This window comes from Bidens hawaiensis, unplaced genomic scaffold (genome assembly GCF_021521415.1).
Source record: "Bidens hawaiensis isolate Kalapana, Puna unplaced genomic scaffold, B.hawaiensis_p1.1 tig00041613_1, whole genome shotgun sequence".
Classification (NCBI taxonomy): domain Eukaryota; kingdom Viridiplantae; phylum Streptophyta; class Magnoliopsida; order Asterales; family Asteraceae; genus Bidens; species Bidens hawaiensis.
Window position 1 is genome coordinate 175,366 of NW_027497349.1, and position 9,163 is coordinate 184,528.

The 9,163-nt window shown below is 37.4% G+C and overlaps 1 pseudogene across 1 annotated transcript; it reads left to right on the top strand.

Moving 5' to 3' along the window:
• Nucleotides 1-264: 264 nt before the first annotated feature.
• LOC143592991 (beta-D-xylosidase 1-like) lies at nucleotides 265-4,542 on the top strand (annotated as a pseudogene). Its single transcript, XR_013146018.1, has 7 exons — nucleotides 265-963; nucleotides 2,227-2,505; nucleotides 2,610-2,779; nucleotides 2,866-2,963; nucleotides 3,040-3,385; nucleotides 3,457-3,867; nucleotides 3,998-4,542. The product of XR_013146018.1 is annotated as a beta-D-xylosidase 1-like (transcript).
• The last annotated feature ends 4,621 nt before the right edge of the window (nucleotides 4,543-9,163 follow it).

The window sequence follows — 9,163 nt, forward strand, 5'->3', positions numbered from 1 at the left end:
GATATCAGGTGCACATCCTTGGAGAAGGATGCATATTGTAGTAACTCTTAGCATAATTTGATATTAAAGTATTTTTATTGGTAACGTTTCATACATGATACCAACTACAACTACTAGCAAAAGGAATATATCGTTCGGAGGGTCACCTGGCTAGTCTTATAATGTATTTATCAAACCCCACATCAAGTTATCAGTTAACAAATCACAAATTATTCTCATAAAAAGACAACAAATCTTCTATTTTGAAATAATATTTGTCCTGGTATCTTAGAAGGTAAATAAACATCATAATGTGTACAAATACATATACACATACATGTGTATTGAAGCTAAGGTAGCAAGTGGCAAACATGGTTTTAAAAGTGTTATAGGGGTCATGCATTCCCAATCATAACACAAAAAACTAGCCCACTATGGCACTATCAATACTATAATATACATAAACACATATGACACATGCATACATATACAAGTATATGACCCTATAATTCTATAAATACCCTTTCACTCCTTATCTTTCTTGAAACCAAAATTCACACAAAAATGGTACAAAAAACTCACACAAAATGTGTTATTTCACCATCCTCCCTATTCTTCATCCTAATTGGATTCTTGGTTTTCTTCACCGGAAAATCAAGACCACCATTTGCTTGTGACCCAAGTAACAATGTCACTAAAGACCTTGCCTTTTGTCGCGTAAACTTACCGATAAAAGACCGAGTTAAAGATTTGCTAGGAAGATTAACTTTGCAAGAAAAGGTCAAACTATTGGTCAACAATGCAGCCGCGGTACCTCGGCTAGGAATTCTAGGGTACGAATGGTGGTCCGAGGCGTTACATGGCGTATCGGATGTGGGCCCCGGAACCCGGTTTCTACCAACGTTTCTTGGTGCCACACAGTTTCCTCAAGTTATTACGACGGCTTCGACTTTTAACGACACTTTGTGGGAAGAGATTGGACAGGTATATGTGATGTTTGTAATTTAATGATAGGAGAAATGTTGCATTATTATTATTATTATTTGGTGGATAATAATATTCGAGGTGTGTCAAACTATAATATTGAAATTAATTTAAAAAAAAAACATCTATATGATTCCAAGATATGTGTTCGCTTCTTGGAGCGGGTGCAGAAGGTGGTCCATAGTGACTCGCAGAGCCCGATGAACCAAGGATTTATATTTAGTAGAATAGGCTTTGGGACTTAAAAGGGGATAGCGGCACAGCTTGTTGCTCGCTTACCCATTATCCAAATGTAGCTCGGTTTGTGTTATATATAAAAGTTATATATTTACTTAAAAAATGTGTTACAATGTCAAAATAGACTTATTTTTTAGAATCATAAAATACATTATTCAAATTAAGGGTGACATGCATGGTAAGTAGCTAATTAGTAGCACTATTAAATGTTATTTCGAATCCAGCTTTTACTGGTTTTCCGTCTTTAACAATCTTGCATAACATGTTGTTATTTGTGTTTCATTGTTTAGCAGAGTATTACCATATTAGTGGGGTTCCGTTTCCGTAAGTTTACCAGAAACCGTTATCACTCGTTATCACGGTTATCAATAATATATATATAATAATATAAAATATTTCTCACATGATTTTTGGTGCAAGTGGTAGTGTGGTCACACTCAAGTCAAAAGTCACGGGATAACCAAATTCTGCAGGCAATGTCACAAGATAAACAGGGCCTGTTTTATTTAACTTTAAACAATGATATAGGGCTGTTTTACATTTATAGTTAACTTAAGGGGGTTAAGTGTACTCTTCTTTTTAGCAATCTTGTGGCAATGTAGCCCATACTTTTGATACTCCATGAGTCCATGTGACACTAGTGGACAACTTAATTTGGGCCTGCTAGTGGGGTATCTTCTGCCATAATAAGTTATAACCCATCTTCCTAAAAGAACTTTATTGTTTATCATCATCATCGTACTCAGTATATCCCACCAATAGCAAAGCTATGGTAGGGTCTGAGGAGGGTAAGATGTAGACAGCCTTACCTCTACCCCATGGGGATAGAGAGGCTGCTTCCGGTATATAATTGGATATTTCAAATATTTAAAATGACTAATATTATTATAACAATTTAATTAATTGTACTTTGCATATTAAATTAACAAAAGCATATTCTAGAGTTGGGTACTTGGGTGCATTTGTGGTCACCATGAATAAAAAAGTTGTACTAATATTGAATATGTGGGAAATATTAAAAATCAGGTGGTGTCTAATGAAGCACGAGCTATGTACAATGGAGGAATGGCGGGCCTAACATTTTGGAGCCCAAATGTGAACATTTTTCGTGATCCAAGGTGGGGTCGGGGTCAAGAAACGCCAGGAGAAGATCCAACATTGGCTGCTCGGTACGCTGTTAGATATGTTAAAGGACTTCAAGGCAATGTGGGTAATAGACTCAAGGTAGCAGCGTGTTGCAAACACTACACCGCGTATGATCTTGATAGTTGGAATGGTGTTAATCGACATAACTTTAATGCTAAGGTGATTGTTAATTATTATTATTGTTGTTGTTATTAAATATTTATTTATAAGAATAACACTCTTTTTTATGTTCTCACCAAAATTACATTTATGTTCTTTTGTAGGTGAGTAAACAAGATTTAGAGGACACATATAATGTACCATTCAAGGCTTGTGTTTTAGAAGGTAAAGTTGCAAGTGTAGTGTGTTCATACAATCAAGTCAATGGGAAGCCTACTTGTGCCGACTCGAATCTCCTTAAGAAGACCATTCGTCGCTCTTGGCGCCTTAACGGGTAAGACTTAGATAACATGCTTGCAATATAACGATTCATTAGTTCGGTTTCTATAATTATCTTTAGTGATTTTACTTATAAAATAGATACATTGTGTCGGATTGTGATTCGGTTGGGGTTATGTATACCGATCAACATTACACGGCCACATTAGAAGATGCAGCCGCGGAGAGCATTAAAGCAGGTTCGTATCAAATTGTTAAAACAAGTTTTGTATTATTTTAAGGGTTTTATTTATGTAACATTGATTGTTTTTCCAGGGCTTGATTTGGATTGTGGCCCGTCTTTGGCGGTGTATACCGAGGGGGGCGATAGCCCAAGGGAAATTAAAAGAGGCTGATATTGATGGAGCCTTGGCAAACACCATTGGTGTTCAGATGCGTTTGGGTATGTTTGATGGGCCGGGACAACCATATGCAAATTTAGGAACACCCGATGTGTGCTTACCATCGAGTAACCAACTTGCACTAGAAGCGGCCCGTCAAGGCATTGTCCTTCTAGAAAACCGTGGGAGAGGCCCACCATTGTCAACAATGCGACACCGTACTGTTGCTGTTATTGGGCCCAATTCGGATGTCACGGTCACCATGATTGGCAACTATGCGGGTACGTATTATAGAAAAGGCTGTCTTTTATTGTAAGGAAATATAAAATCTAATCTATTTTTGTTATGCTAGGAATCGCTTGCGGGTATACAACACCATTACAAGGTATAGCGAGATACGTAAAGACGATTCACCAAACAGGGTGTAGTGATGTGAGCTGTAAAGGGAACCAACTAATCGGACCGGCTGAAAAGGCTGCCCAACAAGCCGATGCAACTGTCTTAGTTATGGGCCTTGATCAATCTATTGAAGCCGAAGAAAGAGACCGGGTCAACATATTGTTGCCCGGACATCAACAAGAGCTAATATCTAGAGTTGCAAAGTCTTCAAGAGGCCCATGTGTGCTTGTCATTATGTCCGGTGGCCCGGTTGACATCACTTTCGCGAAAAACGACCCTCACATTTTGGCCATAATTTGGGCCGGATATCCGGGCCAAGCCGGTGGAACCGCCATTGCTGATGTCTTGTTTGGAACAACCAATCCAGCTTTTAAAAATAAATAGCTCCAAAACTATTTTAGAAACCAATGGGCCTAGATAAATTACTAGGCCTCATAGTCATAAAGCACAAAAGGCCCAAAATAAGAAACTAATATATTTTTTTCTTATTTTTGCAGGAGGAAAATTGCCTATGACATGGTACCCACAAGAGTACTTGGCTAAAGTACCAATGACAAACATGGGAATGCGTGCCGACCCAAAACACAATTACCCGGGTCGAACATACCGTTTTTACAAAGGGCCTGTTGTCTATCCATTTGGACACGGTCTAAGTTACACAACTTTCCAACATTCCATAGCTCAAGCCGCAACATCTCTTTCGGTTCCTATGCTATCAATCCACCTCGAAAACAACAACGCAACGACCCTAACCAACGGCTTGCGAGTATCACACACAAAATGCTCCACCCTCTTCACAAGCCTACACATCAATGTGGAGAATACGGGAACCATTGACGGGACTCACACAGTGATGGTGTTCTCGAGCCCACCAGAAGGAAAATGGGCCACAAATAAACAATTGGTAGGCTTTCAAAAGGTCCACGTGGTCGCGGGCGGGCTTCAAAGGGTTGCACTAGACCTTCATGTTTGCAAGCATTTGAGTGTGGACAGGCATGTTCAAAACGGTTTGGGACTAGGAACCGGAACCGGTTCCTAACCGGTTCCTATATTCAAAACCCCCTTTTAAACCGGTTCCAGGCTCGAACCGGTTAGGGAACCGAACCGGTTCTCCCACCCTCGGACCCCTAACCTATCTAACCGGTTCTTACCGGTTCCTAACCCGGTTCCTGTACCGTAACCGGTTCCAACCGGTTACTGTGTAAAATTTTATTTTTTTTTTCGTTTTTCGTTTGCGATTTGGATTCTAAACTACGATTCGTATTTGTATAACATGAAAAATAAAAAAAACAATTAACATAAAAATAAACAATTAACTGATGAAGAAAAGACAACTACTGAAGATGTTTGCCACTGAAGACAACTACTGAAGGTTGCCACTGATGACAAGTTGACAACTACTGAAGGTTGCCACTGATGATAACTACTGAAGGTTGCCACTGATGACAACTACTGAAGGTTGTCACTGATCACAACTACTGAAGACTGCCACTGATGAGGAATACTCATCGGTGGGAAAGCTGCCACTGATGAGGAATACTCATCAGTGGGAACAGTCATCAGTTGAATCAGTGGGAAAGCTGCCACTGATGACAACTACTGAAGGTTGCCACTGATGAGGAATACTCATCAGTGGGAACATTCATCAGTTGCGACTTCTTCCTCGGAATTACTTGTAGAAATGCCTTATTGTTCGTCGTGCACTCGAACATCAAGTGGTGTTTCATCTTCGAGAGTGGTTACGTGTTGAATACGATCGATTGAGTCCAAGTGATCCTTTAAGCAAATGCACATCTCCACCGACTCCGAATTTAGTATTGTTATTCTCACCGATATTACCCTGCCACTAAGAGAAAAAGCGGATTCCGAAGCTACCGTAGAAGCTTGGACGGTTAGTAAATCACGGGCCATGGTGGCAAGAATCGGAAACTCGGTTTCCTTTACCTTCCACCAAGCCAAAACATCAAAAGTGCCATATTCCACTTCGGATAAACCGGTAGAGTAATCATTTGCACTATACCTTCCTAGTTCGCTTGAAGGGGTGTTACCCCTTTGTTTTTTAGCCGTTACGTTGCGAACGGTGTTCATAAGGCTAATCATGGGATCTCGTACTCTAGTAGCACTTGAACTTGATGAAGACCCCCCCGGCATAGGCATGTGTATATTTGACCCATATTTATTTAAATAAAAGTCATACATAAATTTAAAATTCAAGTTAAAATCATTTTTTGCCTCTGTTGAAAAGTTTGGGTCAACTTCATGCATATCTAAGGCTGAAAAAATTTCGTCTATCACACATTCAACCCCCGTAACATTTAACATTGGGTTTAAAGCGGCGGCGCAAGTAAAAACCGGGTGGGCAATTCAAGAAAGTATTTTTTTAATTTAAACTTCATTGGTAATATGATGTTTGAAAACATTGGACTTTTATTTTCAAATTCTTTAAGATTGTTAACGATTAAAAATAACTCCGAAAGAACCAAGGGACTTGTCGGATAATACGTTCCCGATAGTTTCGTAGTTGATGTTTTAAAAACTTCAAGAAAAGTCGATAAGTCATTGATAATTTCCCATTTCTCATTTGAAAAGAGGATTGCCAAATCATTCTCGGCAAGACTAGAATGAAACATTTGTAAAGTTTCTCTTTGTTTCAAAACACTTTATCATGGGTGTAAATTTTTTGAGCTCATATTCCACATGTTTATCATTGGTGTAAATTTTTTTTAAACCAAATTCCTTTGCTCCTATTATTATTTAATAGTTTAAACAACAGGACATTTTAATGAGCTTTCAAGAAAAAGAAAAGAGTACAAAGTGTTTGGATTTGGGTCGGTTTTGGACTCATGGATGTCGATGGGTAGAAGCGCAAAGAAGATCGGTTCTAATTGGTTGAATTAGGGTCCATATTTATGTTTCTTGTTTCCTAAGTTAATAACCCTAGCAAATCTCTATATAAACCAAGCTATGTAATTGTAATTGATAGTTTTGAGCATAATGAAATAACACGTGGATGTAGATCCCCTGTTGGAAGTGAACCATATTAAAATTCGTATGTCCTTTGTTGTTTTTTTGTTTCTACGTGATTTTTGCTTGCGCTAGTGTGTAAGTTATTTCCGTTACGTGCCACTCTGTTTTTAACAGTCAGGTGAAAACTTAACTAGAATGGCTACTTAAACTGTCATGGATGTAAGAATTGGTCGGGCAGAAACCGTACATATAACCAATCCGGTTTACTACTCTTGAATCTTATTCATGTAAGCAAAATTTTATGTCCCAACTATTTACTACTTCAGCCTCCATAACAGTGTATTAATTTAAATATATATAAGTAGAAAGTTAAAGAAAGAGTCTAATGCCTCTTCTGTAGTTCTGTATATTCTTTTTGGACTTATTTGTCCACACGTATATATGTTTGTTTTTGAGACACGTGACTTGACACTAAAAAAAGGTAAGAGATAAGATTAAAACCACATGGTTTTCTTTGTTTCTTAGCTTTCTCCTAAATATTTCTTCTTTTCTTAATTAATATGCATAAATTAAGTTCACATCTCAACTATTACCCTAGTACATTTTTGCTCTAAGTTAATTAATCACATTAGCAACATCCTCGCTAGTGAGTCAAGATGGAAGCACGGTTGAGTGAACCAGGAATCCAATTTGATCCTGCCCGTTTGTTGCATGTTTGTCTTATGTATAGATGTATATACTACTTTTAGATAAGACCTGTCACCTCGAAGATTCTACAGACGAACTTGGTCGGATATTATTTCTCTTCTCTAATAGATATGGGGTTCCATTTTTCTTTTGCAATATCTATTACTTTATTAGTAGTGAACATTGTCTTGTAGGATAGTCATTAAACTTTCCAACATTTCTACAGAAAAATGTGTCTTTGTATAATTCATAAAATGCAAACATTTTATCCAATTCATATAACTATTACGATATGCATTATAATCATTTTAGGTAAGTGTAATAGGTTGTTACCCTGCAATATTTCGCTAACCAAGACAAATCGCAACTTCTCAACCTTCAAAGGGTTATGTTTTGGTAGAAAATAACAGAACTAAGATTCAAACTTGAGACCTGATAGAGAACGATTCGAGATGGTCAATCTCCCGATATACCCGTAGAGTGGGTTAGGCTCTAAGAACAAAAGAGAAAAAGAGATTCCAAACTTGAAACAATTTTCTTATTATTTTTCTTCTTGAAACGATTACAATTTATAGGAAAAGAAAACACATAAATTAAGAAAAGATATAATAAGGAAACTAAATAATAGATTAACTTAAATAATATATATTAAACATAATAAATATTTAGGATCGTATCAAGACCTCTACCAAATGGAATAAGGTGCTTACTACTGCATCTTCGTGTGAAGGTTGCCATAAATTACAATTAAGGTAGTCATCTAAATATATTTTGGGTGTTTTAATAAATTTTAATTAGGATGTTTTCAGTATTCATTAAGAAAACATCTTGGTGAAATTTATTGTGTTAGTTTTATATAATATAATAAATCTATAACTTGGACCATGCGACGCTTTCTTATAAAAATTTTCATGTTTCGTGTGTTTACGAGTGTAGCCGACATTGCTTCGTGTGGTCATGCTCCTTGTTGCTATGAATCTTTTTGTTGCTCTCTAAACGTTGCCGACACAACTCTTCTATTACCGCCCATGATGATTCGGTTGCCATCTACCATGTCATAGCTTGTGTATCCACAACTATGGGGTTATTTTTCAACATGTATTCGTCTTTAAGCAAATGCACATCTCCACCGACTCCGAATTTAGTCTTGTTCTTCTCACCGATATTACCCTGCCACTAAGAGAAAAAGCGGATTCCGAAGCTACCGTAGAAGCTTGGACGGTTAGTAAATCACGGGCCATGGTGGCAAGAATCGGAAACGCGGTTTCCTTTACCTTCCACCAAGCCAAAACATCAAAAGTGCCATATTCCTCTTCGGATAAACCGGTAGAGTAATCATTTGCACTATACCTTCCTAGTTCGCTTGAAGGGGTGTTACCCCTTTGTTTTTTAGCCGTTACGTTGCGAACGGTGTTCATAAGGCTAATCATGGGATCTCGTACTCTAGTAGCACTTGAACTTGATGAAGACCCCCCCGGCATAGGCATGTGTATGTTTGATCCATATTTATTTAAATAAAAGTCATACATAAATTTAAAATTCAAGTTAAAATCATTTTCGCCTCTGTTGAAAAGTTTGGGTCAATTTCATGCATATCTAAGGCTGAAAAAATTTTGTCTATCACACATTCAACCCCCGTAACATTTAGCTTGGGTTTAAAGCGGCGGCGCAAGTAAAAACCTGGTGGCAATTCAAGAAAGTATTTTTTTAATTTAAACTTCATTGGTAATATGATGTTTGAAAACATTTGACTTTTATTTTCAAATTCTTTAAGATTGTTAACGATTAAAAATAACTCCGAAAGAACCAAGGGACTTGTCGGATAATACGTTCCCGATAGTTTCGTAGTTGATGTTTTAAAAACTTCAAGAAAAGTCGATAAGTCATTGATAATTTCCATTTCTCATTTGAAAAGGGGATTGCCAAATCATTCTCGGCAAGACTAGAATGAAACATTTGTAAAGTTTCTCTTTGTTTCAAAGCACTTTGAAACATTATGCAAGTGG